Source organism: Passer domesticus, chromosome 4, assembly GCF_036417665.1.
Source record: "Passer domesticus isolate bPasDom1 chromosome 4, bPasDom1.hap1, whole genome shotgun sequence".
Taxonomy (NCBI): domain Eukaryota; kingdom Metazoa; phylum Chordata; class Aves; order Passeriformes; family Passeridae; genus Passer; species Passer domesticus.
This window is the reverse complement of record NC_087477.1, coordinates 2,395,289-2,418,485: the sequence shown is the minus strand read 5'-3', so window position 1 is coordinate 2,418,485 and position 23,197 is coordinate 2,395,289. Positions and strand designations below refer to the sequence as shown.

Sequence of the window (23,197 nt, the reverse complement as noted above, 5' to 3'; positions counted from 1 at the left end):
CATGGAGCCCCAGTGTTTCAGCAGCAGATGAGGAGAGACCCTCAACATGCCAAGATCAGCTGGACCAGTAAGGCACTCCATGGGAGGCCAAACCAGCCAGACATGTACCATGTTCCCTTGGTCTTATGAGGTCCTGCAGTATCACCATGGTTTCCTTGGTTCTGTGGGGCCCCACATTGTCCTAATGGAGCTTTGATTCCATGGGGTCCAGCAGTGTCACAGTGGACCCTTGGTTTGAATGGGGTCCCACAAAGTCACAATGGCCCCTTGGTTCCAGAAGGACCTGAAGTTTCACAATGGTCCAAATTATTCCATGAGGCCTTCCTGTGTCACAATGGTCTCTGTGGTTCCCCAGGCCCCATAATGACATGTGACTCCTCTGTTCCATGAGCCCTGCAATGTCACAATGGACCTTTGGTTCAATGCAGCCCTGCACTGTCACAAAGGTCTCTTGGTTTCACGAGACCCCACAGTATCACAATGGACCTCTTGGTTATGTGGGGACCCCCAGGGTCACAATGGTCTCACTGGTTCCATGAGGCCTCAGAGTGTCACAATGCTTTGCTTATTCCACGGGGCCTCTTAGTGTCACAATGGTCTCCATGATCCCATGAGTCCCCTGAGTGTCACAATGGCCCCCTGGTTCCATGAGGCTGTGAAGTCTCTTAATGGTGTCTCCATTGTTCCATGAGGTTTTGCAATGACACAATGGACCTTTGCCTCCATGGAGTCTCTCAGTGTGACAATGGACCCTTGGATCCATGACACGCCAAAGTGTCATATTGGTCTCCACAGTTCCAGAAGGCCCTGTGGTGTCACATGGCCCCTTGATTTGATGGGGCCTCACAGTATCACAATGATTCCTAATTCCATGGAGCCAGAGAGTGACAGTACAGTCCCCTTGGTTCCATGAGACCAAGCAAAGTCACAGTGCTCTCCATGATTCCATGAGACCCCCACAGTGTCACAATGGTCCCTTGGTTCCATGGGCCCTGTGCTGCTGCATTCCCCCCTCCCCTTCTCAGGCCACCCTGCCAGATGAGAAATGCTCCTTGGGCCTCGGCCTTGGCCAACAGCCCCTGGGCTCAGCTCCTCTGCAGCTCAGCACAAACACTGTCTGCTCCAGCCACTGCTGTGCCCAACCAGCTCCTGGTTTCTGTAGGAGCAGCCCTGGGAACTGTTTGTGTTCCCTCAGTGGCACAACATCCCTGTTCTCACAGTGCCAAAGAAAGCTGTTGATGCCAAGTGTGGCCAGGATGAACCATTGCTGTGACTGCAGCCCCTCTCTTGGGGCCCTAAAAACAGCGCTCCAAAAGGAGCCCTTGGAGCTCTCCCGGGCCAGCGACTCCCTCTGAGTGGGGCCTCTCCCAGCTGGGAACTCTCCCGTTTGCTGCACTTGGGGATCCTGAACAACGACGGAGCCTGGGCTGATCCCCCCACTCCTCCAGCCTCAACCCTTCACCTGCTGGGGAGATGCCAAAGCATCCACAGGGAGCATTACCTGCCCTCAGGGGAATTTCTCACAGGTGCCTTGCACTGACTCTTTGTGTCTGTGTGCACACAGGAGTGCCTGTGCTGGGGAAATGTGGCAGAAATGCTGCTCTTGGAGGGGTTGGAGTGCCTTGCATAGCTGAGTCAGTCAGGCCTGAGGTGAGGTGAGGTTAAGTCACAAGGTCAAAGTGAAGTTAAATGCTGCTAAGAGTTGTTCTTTTGCTAAGTCGTTATGTTTAATATAAGTTAATAGGTGAGTTAAATAGTATTAAATGTTTTTCCCCTGTTAAATTTCAAAGTCAGATGTTATAAATTAGGTTAAATGCTGTTAAGCTCCATTCTTCTGCTAAATTGTGAAGTTGAAGGTATCAGTTAAGGTTAAGGTGTAAGTCAAGTCCTTTTCAGTTTGAGCTCTGTTACCCTTTTAGGCTGTATTCCTTTTCTCCTTTCCCTCACTATCCTTGTGTCACACACACACACACACACACACACACACACACACACACACACACACACAAAGGGACAGTTTTCGGTTCATTTCTGTTTTGATTGTCTGGAGGTTGTTTTGGTTTTGTTGTTGCTTTGTTTCTTTGTTGTGCCTGAAGTGTCCAGTCAGGAGTGACTCTTGCCAAGGAACTTTGTGGTGCTGTCCCTTAATATTAAATCTGGTTTTGCTGATCACTTGCTGGGGATTTTTCAGCGCTCTCAAGCCCTCGTTTGTAACAGGGTGAAGGAGCCCTGGCCTAGGCTCTGGCCCTGGGGGACACAGGGATGCTGCCGGGGGGTCCCTGTCCCCCTGTCCCACCCTCCATGGCCCCGGCCCCCCATCCCCGTGTCAGGCTCTGGGGTCGATCTCGTGGAACATCCTCTGGGGGAGGCTGCGGCGCCGGGGGCGGGGGGACCCGGGGGGACAGGGGACCCCGCTGTGAACGAGCAGCGTTGGACTGCTCTGGGGGGAACTGTGAGGGGGGCTGGGGCAGAGTGACCTCCCCAGTGACCTCACACAGCCCCTGTGATGTCACAGCCCCCTATGAAGTCACACAGTCACCCTGTGATGTCACACAGCATCATGTGATGTCACCGAGCCCCCTATGATGTCATACAGCACCCTTTTGGTGTCACAGAGCCAACTCTGGGATGCCACCCTGGAATGTCATGCAGCTGCACTGTGATGTCACAGAAGACTCTGTCATGTCACAAAGTCACCATGTGATGTCACAGTCTGTTCTGTGATGTCACAGCCTGCTCTATGATGTTACACATCACCCAGTGATGTCACAACCCCCTCTCTGATATCACATAGCCAACCTCTATGATGGCAGGATCTGCTCTATGGCCTCATACTCTACTCCATGATGTCACAGATAGTTGTGTGATATCGCAACCCCCTCAGTGATGTCACAAAACCATTGTTCTGATGTCATACTGGCACTCTGAAATGTCACAGCACACACTTTCACCTCACAGTCTGCTCTACGATGTCATACTGCCATGCCATGATGTCACATCCTGCTCTGTGATGTCACACAATCCCCTCTATGGTGCTGTAGCTGCTCAGTGACCTCACACAACAAATCCTGTGATGTCACAGCGCAGTCTGTGACCTCACACAGCCCACTCTGTGCTGTCACACACCCCCTTGCTGACATCACAGCTGCTCCTCCTGCCTCTATGACACAGCCACAGAGGTGCTGCTGTGACACAGCCCCCTCTGGGACATCCCCAAGCCCCTGCCACTGCTGATCCCTGTGAGCTCTGCCTGTGCCCTGCTGGTGTCCCTGAGCTGCCCTGGCAGTGCCCCAGCCCTGCTGGGCTGTGCGCAGGAGCTGCTCCTGGCCAGAGCTGTCTCTCTGCAGCGCTGCCCATGCCAGGAGCTGCCTCTGGGCCAGGAGCCCGGCCCAGCTCAGCAGCACAGACACAGCACCAGGACTTTAATGACCCTCTGCAACTTTGGTGCTCTTTGCATCAGACTCAGTCCCTCAGAGTGTGCTCAGAGAACTTTTCAGGAAGTCAAAAAGAGAGTGAAACACAGAAGTTTCTCATACTTTAAACCGATCCTTCTGAGGGACAGGACTGAGAAAGTGTCCTCAATCTCCAGATAAAGCAAAACACTGGAGGCAGTGATGACAGGTGGGGACAAGCAAGGGAAAGGTGTTTCTGATGCTGAGCAATCCTGTGCCTCTGTCCCTGCAGGCTGTCGTCATCCCCTGGCTGCTCCACCTGGCTGGCCCCTTCCTTTGCTGACAGCTCTGCCTCCTGCCTGCCGCTGCCTGCCCACACAAAGCCTTGGGCTGCTCCAGGCTTTTTCTGGGTGATGTGTTGCACCATAGCGCTGCCCTGACAGGGAAATGCTTTTCTCCTGGTGTCCAGTCTGGGCCTCCCCAGCTGCCCTTAGCACGATTATTTCTTCTTCACGCTCATTCCCACTATGAAGAAAAGCTCCAGCCTCTCTGAAACCACCCTTCACTCCCTCCTGGACTACTCCTGTTCTGTCCTCAGTCTCCACACCACTGAGCCCAGAGCCTGCAGCCTCCTCCCGCTGCTTATGTGATGAGGCCTCCAAACCCCACCTTGGGAGATTTTTGCATCCTATCCAAGGTCTGTGAAGATAGAAGAATAGTGGTCAAAATTATTTTCTCCCAAATCTTGCAGTGACAGAACAAGGCTCAATATCTTTCAACTGAATGAGGGTGGATTTACATTTGTTAAAAGGAGGAAATATTTTACAATTATGAGAGTGGCAGAAAACGGCAACTTTTTCCAGAGCAGTGGATTCCCTATCACCGCACTACTCCGAGATCAGCAGCTTTGTGCAACCTGATCCAATGAAACCCTCTCATCCCCAAAACCAGAATTCCTGTTGTGTGGGTTCTCTGCTGTGCTGGGTGCCCTCACAACGCTTCTGGCCAGAATGTCTGCTGAGGGCAGCCAGGCTGCTGCAGGGGCAGTGACCTCACAGCCATCACCATTGCAGCCCTGTCCCCTGGGCCTGGCTCTCCCCTTTCCTCTGCCCCTGCCGTGTCTCTGCCGGCATGAGGAGTTTTGTCATTCATATCTTGTGCCCAAGGTGCTGGGGCCAATGGCTTCCCAGGCCGGCTCCTGGAGCAGAAGTGGCTTTTCAGAGCCCAGGCAGAAATGAGCCCTGAGGCAGCAGCTCTGCAGTGCTGGCCACCAGGCCGGGCTGCCAAGGGAGGCTTCTGGCCATGCCCTGCAAGCAGCTGCTGCTGCCAAGGTGCCTTTGGTGCCTCAGGCTCTGCCTGGCACAGCTCCCAGCACGGCACTCTGCCCTTGTGCCCGAGCCCTTCCCTGTGCTGGGGCTGGCCTGGGGCTTTTCCTGCAGGGGGACCTGCCCTGCTGATGGCACAGGAAAGGCAGTTCCTGCTGGAGCAGGAGGCTCTGCCTGCAATGGGCTCCAACCACTCCAGCAAGGCTCTGTTGACTCCAAAACTGCTTCCTAAAGCAGAATATTCTAATAATTGTTATAGAACCTATACTGTGAAGTAAATAACTGTGGTTAAGTTCTTTCTTCTAATCATGATCAGAATCAATCAGAGCCATATTTATAGAAATATATCTGATATTACATCATTAATTGTATGGGAACAAATTGCATTAAGATTCAATTCCACCTGTACAATCTCTACACCTTTGACAAATTCTGGGGCTAGGATTGGATCCAGCTGATCCCAGTCTCCTCTCTTAAAAGGAATTCTGGAAGTCTGGGGGCCCTGCAGGGATTTGAGGATCCATGGTGGCTGTTGGATGTCATTCCTCTATCTCATAACCCAGCAGAATTTTCTGTAATAAAGAAATAAAGCTTTTCCCTGAGGCTCCCACTGTGCCCATGACAGGAACCCCTGGGAGTGTCTGGGACATCCCGGCTCTTTGGCAGCCTGGGGACTCCTGGGATGTCACCGTGGAGCCCCTGTCAGTGCCTGGGACAGATCGGTGCCTTTGCAGCCCAAGGTGCCCTGGGATGTCACCATGGAATGGCTGTGACTGCCTCTGACCACAGAAGCTCTTTACCATCCCCAGAAACCCCTGGGAGGTGTCCATGGAGCCCTTGTCTCTGCCTGTGACATTCCAGCTCTTGAACAGCCTGGAGACTCTTGGAATGTCCCCATGGAACCCCTCTGAGGGCCTGTGACAAATCTGATCCTTACCAGGCAACCATCCCCAGCCCCCTGTTGCTATGGTCAGTTTCCATGGCAACCATCCCCAGCTCCTGTTGCTATGCTCAGTCCCTTCACAGCTCCATGCACACCCCAGGCCAGGGGTGGGTGCCATGGACACCAGTTCAGGCCTGCAGCCAGAGCCCGTTGCCATGGCAACCATTGGCAGCCCCATCCCCAGGGTCATGGGATCCCAGATCCACAGAATTGGCTGAGCTGGGAGGGACCCATCAGGATCCTGGAGTCCAACTGCTGGCCCTGCACAGGACACCCCAACAATGCCAGCCTGGGCCTGGCAGCGCTGGCCAAACGCTGCTGGAGCTCAGAGAGCCCTGGAGCTGGGAGCCTTCCCTGGGGAGCCTGGGCACTGCCCCAGCAGCCTCTGGGCAAAAACCTTTTCCTGAGATCCAGCCTGAGCCTGCCCCGACTCAGCTGCAGCCGTTCCCTCCAGTCCTGTCCCTGGGCACCAGAGGGAAGAGGTTCCCACAGCCCCAGCCAGGGACCCGCTCCCAAGGCTGTTGCCATGGCCAGCAGGGCTGGGACCAGCTGGGATGCTCGGTTTCCATGGGCCGGGGTTCAGGAATGGGATTCCCCAATTTCCTGCTCCCTCTAAAACCGCGCTGCAGCTCACTGCCCTCCCACCTCCCATGGAAAGCACAAAAGGCAAAGATCCCAGGCTGGGATAAGAACAATTTACTGGGAACAGCAATGAGATAAGGAACAAATAGGAACAAAAGCAATATTGATAACAGAAGGGATAAGAAAAACTATTTACAGGGAAAACTACAACATCACCACTGAGTGGCTCTTCCTGGCCACGTATTTCCTCCTGCCTGGAAAGGACACCTTTCTCCTCAGGGAGAGAGAGAGAGTCCCTTTCCTGCCCCTGGCAATGACCTGAGGTGGGAGTGAATGTAATGACACGGCTCTGGCCAGACCCTCTTGTTCTTCAATCCTACATCAGGTCACTAGCAGGGGCAGGAAAAGTGACAAGTGTCTTCCCACCATGGATCACAGGGAACATGGATCAGCAGGTCTCTTCCCAGTGTGGGTTCTCCAATGGGGGATGAAGCTGGAGCAGCACACGAGGCTCTTCCCACACTCAGGGCACTTGCAGGACTTCCCTTACTGGTGACTCTGTTGATGTTTGGTCAAGTTAGAGCTGTGGGTAAAGCTCTTCCCACACTGGGGACACTCGTAGGGCTTCTCCCCGCTGTGGATGCACCGGTGCCTGGCGATGTTTGAGTTGCACTTGAAGCCCTTCCTGCAGTCTGGGCAGCGGAAGGGCCTCTCCTCTGTGTGAATCTATTGATGCTGGAGGAGACTGGAGCTGGTCTGAAACCTCATCTGACACTCGGGACAGTCATAGGGCCTCTCCCCGGTATGGATGCGTTAGTGAGTGATGAGCTCAGAGCTGCACCTGAAGCCTTTCCCACACTCCCCACACTCGTAGGGCCCTTCCCCAGTGTGGCTCCTCTGGTGCACGATCAGGCTGGTGATCCACCAGAAGCTCTTCCCACACTCCAAGCACCTGTGAGGCTTCTCCCCATCAGGAACCTGCTCATGGACCACCAGCTCCAAGCTCTGGCTGAAGCTCTGTCCACCTTCCTGGCACAGGGTGGATCTTTACTCCTCAGAGCAACCTGGGCTGCGTTTGCAGCCCCTCCTCGTGCAGGATCTCCGGGGCTTTTCCTCCCCGTTGGCTTCCTGCGCCGTGGAGCCGCTCAAAACGGCCTCTGCCACGAGGTTCTGCCGCGGGGATTTGTCCTCCCTGCTCTCCATGCTCAGCTCCTGCTCTGGGGGAGGAAGGACAAGGACAGGATGGCATTTGCCTCCGGGCCACAGGCAAGGGCAAGGAGATTCCCCCAGGCTGTCCTGCAGCCGGGACCGTGCTGGGCTGGGAGATGGAGCAGGAGAGAGGGGAAAGGGGCACTGACTTCCTCCTCACCTGTTTGCATGTTCTGGGGCATTTTCCTCACAGCCTCAATGGGGGTTGGCAATGGAAATCCTGGTTGGAGGAAAACAAAGGATGAGCACGTTGTGTTTGAAGGTCTTCCTGCCCAAGTCCATCTCTACAAGTCACCAGCGACCTAGGCTCCAGAAAAACCTCCCAAACACCAAGATTCAGGGCTGAAAAACCTTCCCCAGGAGTTCCCTGTCCGTGCTCCCTCCCCTCTGCTGTTCAGGGTTGCCCCTGTCCCAGCTGCTGGGGTCACACTTGCATTGGGGGTCCCCCTTCTCCTCGGTGCCCGCCCTCCCCAGCCTGCTGGCACTCCCAGCAATCCCAAAAGCTGCCCCCTCTTCGCTCCCCATTCAGGGATGCCGGGGCTCTTTGGGCTCCCTTTTGGGCTCCCTTCTCCCCTCATTCTCTGCTCCGGGCTGCAGGGGCTCCAAGGAGTCCCCCCTGCCCCTCTCCAGCCTCTGCAGGCTCCCGCCCATGGCGGCGCTCCCCCCTCTCTGGGCTCCCCACTTTGGGCTCCTGGGGGACACAGGGCTCTGCTCCTCCAGGCTGCCTCTGCCGCCAGCCGCCACCGCCACCCCCCGATGTCCCCCCGAGGGGCCTTTTCCGCTCAGCCTTGCACTTCTTCATTCTCCAAACATCCCCCCAAAAAACCCAACTGGGAGCAACTGGGAGTGACTGGGAACATGCTGGTGGTCACTGGAACAAACTGGGCTTCTACTGGGATCAACTGGGATCACGCTGGAGGTGACTGGGATCATCCTGGCAGTCAGTGCCACTGCACTGAGGCTGACTGGGAGTGCTTGGCAGCAAATGGGATCATACTGGGGAATAATGGGAGGGACTGGGAACATGCTGGAGGGAACTGGGATGCACTGGGAGATACTGGGAGTGACTGGAACCAAAGGGAGGGTGAAAGAGAGCAACTGGAACCATGTGGAGCACAACTGGTTCATACTGGCAGGGACTGGGAGCACACTGGGCTCATCTCTGGATCATCATGGGAGGGACTGGGAGCACACTGGGCTCATCTCTGGATCATACTGGGAGGGACTGGACTAATACTGGGAGAATCTGAGAGTGACTGTGAACACACCCTGCACATCATCCCCCATACTGGGCCTGACTGGGAGCAACTGGGATTATACTGGGACCACACTGGGAGGGCTGGCATGTGACTGGGATCCAACTGGAGCTTACTGGGATCATATTGGGATTGAAAGGGAGCGACTGGGATCACACTTTGGGCTACTGGGAGCACCTGAGAGAAACTGGGATCACGCTGCAAGCAAACTGGAGGAACTGGGCAGGACTGGATGCATGCTGGAGGCAGCTGGGATATTCTGGGCATGACTGGGGGATCACACTGGGAGAACTGACACCGTCCTGGGGCCCCTGGCAGCGCCTGGGAATGACTGCAGACATGCTGGGACAAGGTGGGAGATGTTGGGGGGTTTGTGGATTTTGGGGGGTTTGGATTTTGGGGGTTTTATTGGCGCTTTGGGGGGGGTGTTCTTCTGGGGGTGTTTGGGGGTTTATTGAAAATTTTGGTTGGTTTTTTTTTTGTATTTTGGGAGGTTTTACTGGGATTTTGTTGGGGGTTTTTGCAATTCTCATAAATTCTGGGGGTTTTATTGGGATTTTTAGGAGATTTTGAGGTATTTATTGGAATTTTGGAGGCATTTAGTGGGATGTATTTGGGATTTGGGTTTTTTGGCAATTTGGGGTTTTTTGGGAGTTTTGGTGGGATTTAGAGAAGTTTTGTTGGGATTTTTGGGTGTTGCTCTGATTTCTTTGGGTCTTGGGGGAGATTTTGCAAGATTTTTTAGGGGACATTTTTTGGGGCGGATTTGTGGGGTTTCATTAGGATTTTGGGTGTTATTGGGATTTCAAAAGATTTTGTGGGCTTTTATTGGGATTCTAGGGTGTTCTAATGGGATTTTGCGAGATTTATTTCGGATTTCATGAGTTTTATTGGGACTTTTGGGGCTTTTAAGGAGATTTTAATGCCTCTCAGCCCTTCTGCAAACCCTGGGACAACCCAAAGGCCCCAGACTCCCAAATGCCCCACAAATTCCACTAAAAATCCCACATTCCTCAAGAAATTACAATAAGATCCTCCAAAACCCCAGAGAATCCCACCAAATCCAAGTGAAACCCACCCAAACTCAAAAAAACTCCCCAAAATTTCACTAAACCCCCTCAAAAATCAACCCCCAACCCCAATAAAATCCCCCAAAATCCAAAACTCCCCAAAGCCACAAAACTCCCAAAATCCCATAAACCCCGAAACACAATAATTCTCTCTGAATCCCCACTAATAGCCCCTCAACTTCCATCAAAACCCTCCAAAGCTCTAAAAACGCCCTCCCAAAATCCCCAAAAACCCTCCCAAAATTGCCCCCAAATACCAAAAATGCCCCCCAAAATTGCCCCTCAGAACCCCCCAGACTCTCTGGGGCCGTCCTGGGTCAGGGGCACCGGCCGGTGGAACAGGAGCCACCTCAGGGGCCCTCGGAGCTCTGTGGGGAGGGGGCACCATGGGAGACCCCCAAAAACGGGAGGGGGGGGCCTGGGAACCCCCCGGATCCCCAAATCTCCCCCGGGAACCCCAAATCCCCCTGAAAAGCCCCCAAGGTTGGCCCAGGACCACCCTGGAACCCCAAAGTCCCCCCAGCACCCCCAGCACCCCCCTCGAGACCCCTCTCAGGACCCCTCCCCACCCCCAGATCCCCCCACAGTGCCCCAGGACCCCTCCCCAGACCCTCCCTGACACCTCACGATCCCCCAGCCAAGACCCCTCCCCAGACCCCGCCCCACACCCCGGAACCCTCCCCAAAGCCCCCCCAGCCCCCCGGACCCTCCCACGCCCCCCCGATCCCCTCTCAGCCCCTCCCGGCCCTGTCCCGGCCGCCTCAGCAGCTCCCGGAGCGCTCCGGCCGCTCCCAGCGCCGCCCCCGCTCTCTGCAGCGCCCGGCACCGCCACCGCCGCTGCGGCTCGCCTCTGATTGGCTGCAGCGCCGCGGGGAGGCGGGCGCTGCTGAGGGGAGCCGCGCCCTCATTGGTTGGTTCGGGGCGGGGCGCGCCGCTATTGGCTGGGGAGCCCGTGCACGCGGCGGAGGCGGGAGATTCAGAGGCGAGCGCGGCTGAGGAGGGCGCTGAGGGGAAACTGGGGGGGTTTGGGGCGGTCTGAGGAGAAATTGGGGATTTTGGGGAGATTGACGGGAAATAGGGGGGTGTGCGGTGGGTTTGGGGGTGAGTGAGGGGGCCTTAGGGATCTTTGGGGGCAGCTTGAGAGGGTCCGGAGTGTTCTCAGGTGGGTTTAGGGGGATCTGAGGGGAATTGGGAGGGTCTGAGGGGATTTTGGGGGATTGTGAGAGGAGCTGGGGGGCTCTGGGGGGTTCTGAGGTGCATCTGGGAGGCTTCAGCGGAGTGTGAGGGGATTTCCCAGGGTTTGGGGGGGATTGAGGGGTCTGAGGGGGATTTGGGGCAGTCTGATGGATTTGAGGGGGGTCTCAGGTGGGTCTGGGGTCAATTTTGTGGGGAACTGGGGGGTCTGAGGGTCCCGGGAAGGTTTTGGGGGTCCAGGGTGATCCTGGGCCAACCTTGGGGGGGTTTGGGGCTCCCGGAGGGGTCCCGGGGGAGATTTGGGGGTCCCGGGGGGTCCCAGGCCCCCCCTGAACCGGGGTCTGGGGGTTTCGGGGCGAGGGGGCACAACAGGGGTTCCACCCCCCCCTCCCGTTTTTGGGGGTCTCCCATGGTGCCCCCTCCCCACAGAGCTCCGAGGGCCCCTGAGGTGGCTCCTGTTCCACCGGCCGGTGCCCCTGACCCAGGACGGCCCCAGAGAGTCTGGGGGGATTTTGGGGGGCATTTTTGTGATTTTGGGGCAATTTTGATGAATTTTAGGAGGGTTTTGGGGGATTATCTTGGGGCTTCTTTAGGGCTTTATTGGGTATTTGATGGAAGTTCAGGGGGAATTATAGAGGTTTTGGAGAGAATTATTGGGTTTTGGGGGGTTATGGGATTTTGGGGGTTTTATGGAATTGGGGAGTTTTGGATTTTGGGAGATTTTATTGGGGCTTGGGGGGTTGGTTTTTGAGTGGGTTTAGCGAAATTTTGGGGAGGTTTTTGAGTTTTGATGTGTTTCACTGGGATTTTGTGGGATTCTCCGGGGTTTTGGAGGATCCTATTGTAATTTCTTGGAAATTTTGGGATTTTTAGTGGAATTTGTGGGGGATTTGGGCGTCTGGAACCTTTGGGGTTGTCCCAGGGTTTGCGGAAGGGCTGAGAGGCATCAAAATCTCCTTAAAAGCCCCAAAAGTCCCAATAAAACTCATGAAATCCAAATTAAATCTCACAAAATCCCATTAGAACATCCTAGAATCCCAATAAAACCCCACAGAATATTTTGAAATCTCAATAACCCCCAAAATCCCGATGAAACCTCGCAAATCCCCCCAAAAATGTCCCCTAAATAATAAAAATCCCATAAAATCCCCCCCCCAAGACCCAAAGAAATCATGGCAACACCCAAAAAAACCCCACAAAACCCCAAAAATCCCACGAAAATTCTGAAAAAAACCAAATCCCCAATGAATCCCACTAAAAGCCCCCACAATTCCAGTGAAATGCCTCAAAATCTCCTAGAAATCCTATAAAAACTCTCAGAATTTATGAGAATCCCAAAAAACCAGGAAAATCCCAGGAAAACCTTCCAAAATACAAAAAAAAAAAAAATCAATAAACCCCCAAACACCCCCAGAACAACACTCCCCCAAAGCGCCAATAAAACCCCCAAAATCCAAACCCCCCAAAATCCACAAAACCCCCCAACATTTCCCACCTTGTCCCAGCATGTCTGCAGTCATTTCCAGGCGCTGCCAGGGGCCCCAGGAAGGTGTCAGTTCTCCCAGTGTGATCCCCCAGTCATGCCCAGAATATCCCAGCTGCCTCCAGCATGCATCCAGTCCTGCCCAGTTCCTCCAGTTTGCTTGCAGCATGATCCCAGTTTCTCTCAGGTGCTCCCAGTAGGCCAAAGTGTGATCCCAGTCGCTCCCTTTCAATCCCAATATGATCCCAGTAAGCTCCAGTTGGATCCCTATCACATGCCAGCCCTCCCAGTGTGGTCCCAGTATAATCCCAGTTGCTCCCAGTCAGGCCCAGTATGGGGGATGATGTGCAGGATGTGTTCCCAGTCGCTCTCAGATTCTCCCAGTATTGCTCCAGTCCCTCCCAGTATGATCCAGAGATGAGCCCAGTGTGCTCCCAGTCCCTGCCAGTATGAACCAGTTGTGCTCCACATGGTTCCAGTGGCTCTCTTTCACCCTCCCATTTGGTTCCAGTCACTCCCAGTATCTCCCAGTGTATGCCAGTTCCCTCCAGCATGTTGCCAGTCCCTCCCATTATTCCCCAGTATGATCCCATTTGCTGCCAAGCACTCCCAGTCAGCCTCAGTGCAGTGGCACTGACTGCCAGGATGATCCCAGTCACCTCCAGCGTGATCCTAGCTGATCCCAGTATAAGCGCAGATTTTTCCAGTAACCACCAGCATGCTCCCAGCCACTCGCAGCTCCTCCCAGTTGGGTTTTTTGGGGGATGTTTGGAGAATGAAGAAGTGCGAGGCTGAGCGGAAAAGGCCCCTCGGGGGGACATCGGGGGGTGGCGGTGGCGGCTGGCGGCAGAGGCAGCCTGGAGGAGCAGAGCCCTGTGTCCCCCAGGAGCCCAAAGTGGGGAGCCCAGAGAGGGGGGAGCGCCGCCATGGGCGGGAGCCTGCAGAGGCTGGAGAGGGGCAGGGGGGACTCCTTGGAGCCCCTGCAGCCCGGAGCAGAGCATGAGGGGAGAAGGGAGCCCAAAAGGGAGCCCAAAAAGCCCCGGCATCCCTGAATGGGGGGCAATAGAGGGGGCAGCTTTTGGGATTGCTGGGACTGCCAGCAGGCTGGGGAGGGCGGGCACCGAGGAGAAGGGGGACCCCAATGCCAGCGTGACCCCAGCAGCTGGGACAGGGGGAACCCTGAACAGCAGAGGGGAGGGAGCAGGGGTGGGGAACTCCTGGGAGGCTTTTTCCAGGCTGACTCGTGGCGTTTGGGAGGTTTTTCTGGAGCCCCAATGGCCGGTGACTTGTAGAGATGCACTTGGGCAGAGGGACCTTCAGAGTCAATGTGCTCATCCTTTGTTTTCCTCAAACCAGGATTTCCATTGCCAACCCCCATTGAGGCTGTGAGGAAAATGCCCCAGAACATGCAAGCAGGTGAGGAGGAAGTCAGTGCCCCTTTCCCCTCTCTCCTGCTCCATCTCCCAGCCCAGCACAGCCCTGGCTGCAGGACAGCCTGGGGGCATCTCCTTGCCCTTGCCTGTGGCCGGTGGCAAATGCCATCCTGTCCTTGTCCTTCTCCCCCAGAGCAGGAGCTGAGCATGGAGAGCAGGGAGGACAAATCCCCGCGGCAGAACCTCGTGGCAGAGGCCGTTTTGAGTGGCTCCACAGCGCAGGAACCCAACGGGGAGGAAAAGCCCTGGAGATCCTGCATGAGGAGGGGCTGCAAACGCAGCCCAGGTTGCTCTGAGGAGTAAAGATCCACCCTGGGCCAGGAAGGTGGACAGAGCTTCAGCCAGAGCTTGGAGCTGGTGGTCCATGAGCAGGTTCCTGATGGGGAGAAGCCTCACAGGTGCTTGGAGTGTGGGAAGAGCTTCTGGTGGATCACCAGCCTGATCGTGCACCAGAGAACCCACACTGGGGAACGGCGCTACGAGTGTGGGGAGTGTGGGAAAGGCTTCAGGTGCAGCTCTGAGCTCATCACTCACTAACGCATCCATACCGGGGAGAGGCCCTATGACTGTCCCGAGTGTCAGAAGAGGTTTCAGACCAGCTCCAGTCTCCTCCAGCATCAATGGATTCACACAGAGGAGAGGCCCTTCCGCTGCCCAGACTGCAGGAAGGGCCTCAACTGCAACTCAAACTTTGCCAGGCACCGGTGCATCCACAGCGGGGAGAGGCCCTACGAGTGTCCCCAGTGTGGGAAGAGCTTTACCCACAGCTCTAACTTGACCAAACACCAACAGAGTCACCGGTAAGGGAAGTCCTGCAAGTGCCCTGAGTGTGGGAAGAGCCTCGTGTGCTGCTCCAGCTTCATCCCCCATTGGAGAACCCACACTGGGAAGAGACCTGCTGATCCATGTTCCCTGTGATCCATGGTGGGAAGACACTTGTCACTTTTCCTGCCCCTGCTAGTGACCTGATGTAGGATTGAAGAACAAGAGGGTCTGGCCAGAGCCGTGTCATTACATTCACTCCCACCTCAGGTCATTGCCAGGGGCAGGAAAGGGACTCTCTCTCTCTCCCTGAGGAGAAAGGTGTCCTTTCCAGGCAGGAGGAAATACGTGGCCAGGAAGAGCCACTCAGTGGTGATGTTGTAGTTTTCCCTGTAAATAGTTTTTCTTATCCCTTCTGTTATCAATATTGCTTTTGTTCCTGTTTATTCCTTATCTCATTGCTGTTCCCAGTAAATTGTTCTTATCCCAGCCTGGGATCTTTGCCTTTTGTTCTTTCCATGGGAGGTGGGAGGGCAGCAAGCAGCAGCGCGGTGTTAGCGGGAGCAGGAAATTGGGGAATCCCATTTCTGAACCCGGCCCGTGGAAACCGAGTATCCCAGCTGGTCCCAGCCCTGGTGGCCATGGCAACAGCCTTGGGAGCGGGTCCCTGGCTGGGGCTGTGGGAACCTCTTCCCTCTGGTGCCCAGGGACAGGACTGGAGGGAACGGCTGCAGCTGAGTCGGGGCAGGCTCAGGCTGGATCTCAGGAAAAGGTTTTTGCCCAGAGGCTGCTGGGGCACTGCCCAGGCTCCCCAGGGAAGGCTCCCAGCTCCAGGGCTCTCTGAGCTCCAGCAGCGTTTGGACAGCGCTGCCAGGCCCAGGCTGGCATTGTTGGGGTGTCCTGTGCAGGGCCAGCAGTTGGACTCCAGGATCCTGATGGGTCCCTCCCAGCTCAGCCAATTCTGTGGATCTGGGATCCCGTGACCCTGGGGATGGGGCTGCCAATGGTTGCCATGGCAACGGGCTCTGGCTGCAGGCCTGAGCTGGTGTCCATGGCACCCACCCCTGGCCTGGGGTGTGCATGGAGCTGCCAAGGGACTGAGCATGGCAACAGGGGGCTGGGGATGGTTGCCATGGAAACTGACCATAGCAACAGGGGGCTGGGGATGGTTGCCATGGAAACTGACCATAGCAGCTGGGGGCTGGGGATGGTTGCCTGCTAAGGATCAGATTTGTCACAGGCCCTCAGAGGGGTTCCATGGGGACATTCCATGAGACTCCAGGCTGTTCAAGAGCTGGAATGTCACAGGCAGAGACAAGGGCTCCATGGACACCTCCCAGGTGTTTCTGGGGATGGTAAAGTGCTGTGTGCTCAGAGGCAGTCACAGCGATTCCATGGTGACATCCCAGGGGACCTTGGGCTGCAAAGGCACCCATCTGTCACAGGCAGTCACAGGGGCTCCACGGTGACACCCCAGGAGTCCCCAGGCTGCCAAAGAGCCAGGATGTCCTGGACACTCACAGGGGTTCCTGTCATGGGCACAGTGGCAGCTTCAGGCAAAGTTTATTAGAGAAGCTCCTGTTGGGTCACAAGGTGAAGAATAGCCCACATAAATCCCCAAATGTCACTGTTGAGTCAGAGATGACACAGACTCAGATGAGAAGGCTAAGGGCCAAAAGCCACCCATTTGTTCAAGCCTATTCTTTTATACCTTGGTTTGCTACAGGTGGACTTCTTTGGTCATTTAATCAACACATTTCACATGACTGGCTAATTAAGATAACACCCTTCAGTAAACCACTTGTTTACAATTCTTTCTCTCCAGCTCCCTAACAGTTCCCAGACCAATGCATGGGAAAGCTTATTTAGCTTTCTCTGTCTTGACCAGACTGTCATACCCACACCCAAACACCCCCAAGGACCTCCAGGCTTTCTAAACTCCTTCTGAGAGAGGAGCCTTGGAGCATCTGTCCAGTCCCATCCCCAGACTTTTCAAGCATTCATGTGGAAAGAATTTTCAAGCTGGAATTAAACCTTTATAGAATTTGTCCCACAGGATTAAGGATAGCAAACCAGAGATATTTATATAAATATCTCTTATGGTAATGATGAGACAAAATTATCTTAATCAGAAATATTTACTCCAAGATATAAGAGCTGTAACATATTATAACATATTATCTTATATAGAGCACTCAGAAGTGATTTCAAAGCAACTGTATTAAAACAAAACCAGTAATTAAGCAGAGATTGATGTCACTCCCCCAGACCAATGACCAGGGGCAAATCCCTTTGGCTCAGTCTGCAGCAATGACCTTGAGTGGTGTCCCCACTGCAGGGAGGAATCTCCACACCCCCAAGAAGGGAAATGTCAGGAGATGCTGCCATTAAAATTTGGGACGGGGCTTTTCTCGTCTCAAGTGCTGCCCTGTCAGTCAGATGTGCCCAGGCTGGGCCAGCTCAGCAGCTCTGCAGAAGCTCTCAGTGGTGTTGCTTGGTTGTTCCTTTCTTTGGGGATTTTTTCAGTTCTGCCACAGCTTCAGCTCCCTCTGAGGATGTGTAACTTTGGAATGGAGCAGTCAGGCTGGTTTCAGCATTATTCATCCAAAAGCAGCGTGACCCCCCCTCCTTCATTTCCCACTGGGGGCTTTGCAAACAGGGCCTTGCTGGAGCCCACTGCAGGCAGAGCCTCCTGCTCCAGCAGGAACTGCCTTTCCTGTGCCAGGAGCAGGGCAGGTCCCGCTGCAGGAAAAGCCCCAGGCCAGCCCCAGCACAGAGAAGGGCTCGGGCACAAGGGCAGAGTGCCGTGCTGGGAGCTGTGCCAGGCAGAGCCTGAGGCACCAAAGGCACCTTGGCAGCAGCAGCTGCTTGCAGGGCATGGCCAGAAGCCTCCCTTGGCAGCCCGGCCTGGTGGCCAGCACTGCAGAGCTGCTGCCTCAGGGCTCATTTCTGCCTGGGCTCTGAAAAGCCACTTCTGCTCCAGGAGCCTGCCTGGGAAGCCATTGGCCCCAGCACCTTGGGGACAAGATATGAATGACAAAACTCTTCATGCCAGCAGAGACAAGGCAGGGGCAGAGGAAAGGGCAGAGCCAGGCCCAGGGGACAGGGCTGCCATGGTGATGGCTGTGAGGTCACTGCCCCTGCAGCAGCCTGGCTGCCCTCAGCAGACATTCTGGCCAGAAGCTTTGTGAGGGCACCCAGCACAGCAGAGAACCCACACAACAGGAATTCTGTGCTTGGGGATGAGAGGGTTTCACTGGGTCAGGTTGCACAAAGCTCCTGCTTTTGGATAATTCCTGAGACGGGGAATCCAATTCTGTGGAAGAATACAGTTGCAGTTTTGTGCCACTCTCATCATTGTAAAATGTTTCCTCCTTCTAACAAATGTAAATCCACCCTCATTCAGTTGAAAGATATTGAGCCTTGTTCTGTCATTGCAAGATTTGGGTGAAAATAATTTCCACCACTATTCTTGTATTTTCACAGACCTTAGAGAGGACCCAAAAATCTCCCAAGATGGGGTTTGGAGGCCTCATCACATAACCAGCAGGAGGAGGCTGCAGACTCTGGGCTCAGTGGTGTGGAGACTGAGGACAGAACAGGAGTAGTCCGGGAGGGAGTGAAGGGTGGTTTCAGAGAGGCTGGAGCTTTTCTTCATAGTGGGAATGAGCCTGAAGAAATAATTGTGCTAAGGGCAGCTGGGGAGGCCCAGACTGGACACCAGGAGAAAAGCATTTCCCTGCCATGGCAGGACTATGGTGCAACACATCACCCAGAAAAAGCCTGGAGCAGCCCAAGGCTTTGTGTGGGCAGGCAGAGGCAGGCAGGAGGCAGAGCTGTCAGCAAAGGAAGGGGCCAGCCAGGTGGGGCAGCCGGGGGATGACGACAGCCTGCAGGGACAGAGGCACAGGATTGCTCAGCATCAGAAACACCTTTGCCTTGCTTGTCCCCACCTGTCATCACTGCCTCCAGTGTTTTGCTTTATGTGGAGCTTGGGGACACTTTCTCAGTCCTGTCCCTCAGAAGGATCGGTTTAAAGTATGAGAAACGTCTGTATTTCACTCTCTTTTTGAGTTCCTGAAAAGTTCTCTGAGCACACTCTGAAGGACTGAGTCTGATACAAAGAGCAGCAAAGCCCCAGAGGGTGATTAAAGTCCTGGTGCTGTGTCTGTGCTGCTGAGCTGGGCCGGGCTCCTGGCCCAGAGGCAGCTCCTGGCAAGGGCAGCACTGCAGAGAGACAGCTCTGGCCAGGAGCAGCTCCTGGGCACAGCCCAGCAGGGCTGGGGCACTGCCAGGGCAGCTCAGGGACACCAGCAGGGCACAGCCAGAGCTGACAGGGGCTCAGCACTGGCAGGGGCTGGGGGATGTCCCAGAGGGGGCTGTGTCACAGCGGCACCTCTGTGGCTGTCTCATGGAGGCACAGAGCAGCTGTGATGTCAGCAAGGGGCTGTGTGACAGCACAGAGTGGGCTGTGTGAGATCACAGATTGGGCTATGACATCACAGAGTTTGTTGTGTGAGGTCACTGGGCAGCCACAGCATCATAGAGGGGATTCTCTGTGACATCACAGAGCAGGCTGTGACATCATGGCATGGCTGTATGACATCATAGAGCAGGCTGTGATGTCAAACTGTGTGCTGTGACATTACAGAGTGGCAGTATGACATCACAGAGAGGGTTTTGTGACATCACTGAGGGTGTTGTGACATCACTGACGGTCTTGTGACATCACAGAGCTGTCTGTTATGTCACAGAGTGGGATTGGAGGCCATGGAGCAGAGTCTGCCATCATGGAGGGTGGCCCTCTGACATCAGAGAGTGGGTTGTGACAGCACTGGGTGATGGAGCAACATCATAGAGCCAGGTGTGACATCACAGGGTAACTTTGTGACATCACCAAATCTTCTGTGACATCACAGAGCAGCTTTATGATATCAGAAACTGATATTCCAGCACTGGCCCTGTGATATCATGAAAGGGCTTTGTGACATCGCAGAGCAGGCTGTGACATCACAGAGCAGTTGTATGTGTCACCACTGAGTTGCCTGTGACATCATAGAGTAGGCTCTGTGACATCATAGGCTGTGACATCATAGAATGGGTTCTGCCAGCACAGTGTATCTGTGTGACATCACAGAGAGGATGTGAGACCCTGGAATGGCTGTGTGACATCCCAGGGTAGGAGGTGTAATATCATAATGAGGGCTGTGTCATCACAAAGGGGCTGTGTGACATCACAGGGGCTGTGTGAGGTCACTGGGGAGGTCACTCTGCCCCAGCCCCCCTCACAGCTCCCCCAGAGCAGTCCAAGGCTGCTCGTGCACAGCGGGGTCCCCTGTCCCCCCGGGTCCCCCCGCCCCTGGCGCCGCAGCCTCCCCCAGAGGATGTTCCACGAGATCAACCCCAGAGCCTGGCACGGGGACGGGGGGCTGGGGCTGTGGGGGTGGGACAGGGGCACAGGGACCCCCCGGCAGCATCCCTGTGTCCCCCAGGGCCAGAGCCTGGGCCAGGGCTCCTTCACCCTGTCACGAATGAGGGCTTGAGAGCACTGAAAAAATCCCCAGCAAGGGATCAGCAAAAACCAGATTTAATATTAAGCAACAGCACCACAAAGTTCCTTGGCAAGAGTCACTCTGCTCCTGACTGGACACTTCAAGCACACCGGGGGAACAAAGCAACAACAAAACCAAACCAAATCCAGCCAATCAAACCAGAAATGAACCAAGAAATATGTGTGTGTGTGACACAAGGACAGTGATGGCAAGGATAAAAGGAATATGGCCTAAAAGCTGAACAGAGCTCAAAGGTAACATTTCTTAACTTACACCTTAACCTTTCCTTCTACCGTAAACGTACATTTTAGCAAAAGAACAACACTTAACAGTGTTTAACCTAATTTATAACATATGATACAGCAATATAAGAGATTAATAACGCTTAACAATATTTAATTTAGCTAATAACTTATATTAAGCATAACAACTTAGCAAAAGAACAACTGTTAGCAGTATTTCACTCAGCTTAGACCTTGTGACTTAACCTCACCTACAGGCCTGACTGACTCAGCTATGCAAGGCACTCCAACGCCTCAGAGAGCAGCATTTCTGCCACATTTCCCCAGCACAGGCACTCCTGTGTGCACACAGACACAAAGAGTCGTGCAAGGCACCTGTGAGAAATTCCCCTGAGGGCAGCAAATGCTCCCTGTGGATGCTTTGGCATCTCCCCAGCGGGTGAAGGGTTGAGCCTGGAGGAGTGGGGGGATCGGCCCAGGCTCCCTCGTTGTTCAGGATCCCCGAGTGCAGCAAACGGGAGAGTTCCCGGCTGGGAGAGGCCCCACTCAGAGGGAGTCGCTGGCCCAGGAGAGTTCCAAGGGGCTCCTTTTGCAGCGCTGTTTGTAGGGCCCCAAGAGAGGGGCTGCAGTCACAGCAATGATTCATCCTGGCCGCACTTGGCATCAACAGCTTTCTTTGGCAGTGTGAGAACAGGGATGCTGTGCCACTGAGGGAACAAAACCAGTTCCCAGGGCTGCTCCTACAGCAACCAGGAGCTGGTTGGGCACAGCAGTGCCTGGAGCAGACAGTGTTTGTGCTGAGCTGCAGAGGAGCTGAGCCCAGGGGCTGTTGGCCAAGGCCAAGGCCCAAGGAGCATTTCTGAGCTGGCAGGGCGGCCTGAGAAGGGGAGGGGGGAATGCAGCAGCACAGGGCCCATGGAACCAAGGGACCATGGTGACACTGTGGGGGCCCTATAGTGCCAAAGGTTCATTGTGACATTGCAAGGCCTCATGGCACAATGGAGAGACCATTAAGAGCCTTCACAGCCTCATGGAACCAAGGGGCCATTGTGACACACAATGGAGTCAGGGGATCATGGGGACCATTGTGACACTATGAGGCCCCATGGAATAAGCAAAGCATTGTGACTCTGAGAGGCCTCATGGAACCAGTGAGACCATTGTGATCCTGGGGGTTCCCACAGAACCAAGAGGACCATTGTGATCTTGTGGGGCCTTGTGAAAGCAAGAGGCCTTTGTGACACTGCAGGGCTGCATGGAGCCAAAGGTTCATTGTGACATTGTGGGGCCTGGTGTCATCAGTGGTCCATTGTGACACTGTGGAGGCAAAGGAGACCATTGTGACACTGCAAAACCCCGTGGTCCAAAGGTCCATTGTAACACTGCAGTCTCATGGAATAGAGGAGTCACGTGTCATTGTGGGGCCTGGGGAACCACAGAGACCACAGTGACACTGCAAGGCCTTATGGAATTGTTGGGACCATTGTGACATTCGGGGCCTTCTGCAACCCAGGAGCCATTGTGACATTGTGTGACCTCATTGAACCAAAGCACCATTGTAACACTGCAGGACCCCATGGAATCAAATCACCATTAGGACACTGTGGGGCCCTGTGGAACCAAGGGGACCATGGTGATACTGCAGGGCCTCTTAAAACCACAGCAACACAGAAGAGGTCTGGCTGGTTTGGCCTCCCATGGACTGCCTGACTGGTCCAACTGACCATGGCATGTTGAAGGCCTCTTCTCTTCTGCTGTTGAAACACTGGTGCTCCATACTTTCTTTCATATGGAAAAGATCTGTCCTTCTCCTGCAGGCATCCATGGCCAGAACTGGGATTTCATCTCCAGATTTCCTTATATCTAGGGATTATTCCCATAGGAATATTGCCAGGACAAGACTGGCTGACAACGGTTTCATGAGGGTCACCTCTCATCAGTCCCCAAATCTCTGGGGAAGGCTCCATGCTTTCCTTCTTGTGGAAAGAACTGCCCTGCTTCTCCAGGCACCCATGGCTGAGATTGGGCTTCCACCTCCAAAATTCCCTACATCCAAAGACTGCTCCCAGACAAAATCTGCCATTGCTGACAAGTCTGGCTGGCCTAGTGAGACTCTCACCTGCCTTCCAAAAACTGGGGCTCTGTGCTTTCCTTCCTATGGAAAAGAGCTGTCCTTCCTTTCCAGGTGCCCATGGCCAGAACTGGGATTTCACCTCCAACATTGCATCCTGTGACAGACTGCAGGAGATTGTTGGCTGGAAACATTTCATGTGTCGGGGAGGAATGGGCAGATCCAGCCTTGCCCTGCCCTGGAGCACTGCCCTGCCCTGGAACCCCAATCCCCCCAGAGCCTCTCTCCCAGCCCAGCAGTGTCTGCCAATCCCTGGCACAGCACAGGAAATGCTCCACAGCCACCTCTGGAGCCCCAGCCCAGCTCCTGAGTGACCAAATGACACCAAGTCCCACCTGGGGAAGGGCCCAGCAAGACCAAGGGGTATTGAAGGCTGACCACAAGGCAAGCACACATCTTGACCCTACCTCCTATTGGCATTTCCATCTGAACTGCTAGAGTCCAGGAGTTGATAGCTCTGTCTGTGCTTCTATAAATCTTATTTTTCTTTCTCTCTTTCTGTGTCTACTTCTTCTATTTTTGTCCTCTTGCAAACTCTGACTAGCTTTAAATTGAACAGGTTTAGAGTTTGTGAAGTCAAACAGGGCAAGTTATTGCTTTGAGAAGTGTTTTTTGGTGATTGA

General features: G+C 54.6%; 1 long non-coding RNA gene across 1 annotated transcript; it reads right to left on the bottom strand.

Annotated features, from left to right (window-relative positions):
- Window positions 1-7,184: 7,184 nt before the first annotated feature.
- Window positions 7,185-10,254, bottom strand: LOC135298406 (uncharacterized). The gene is made up of 3 exons (XR_010360388.1): window positions 8,885-10,254; window positions 7,612-7,671; window positions 7,185-7,459 (listed from the first exon to the last, which is right to left on the bottom strand). It is a non-coding gene; the product is annotated as an uncharacterized LOC135298406 (long non-coding RNA).
- Between the last annotated feature and the right edge of the window lie 12,943 nt (window positions 10,255-23,197).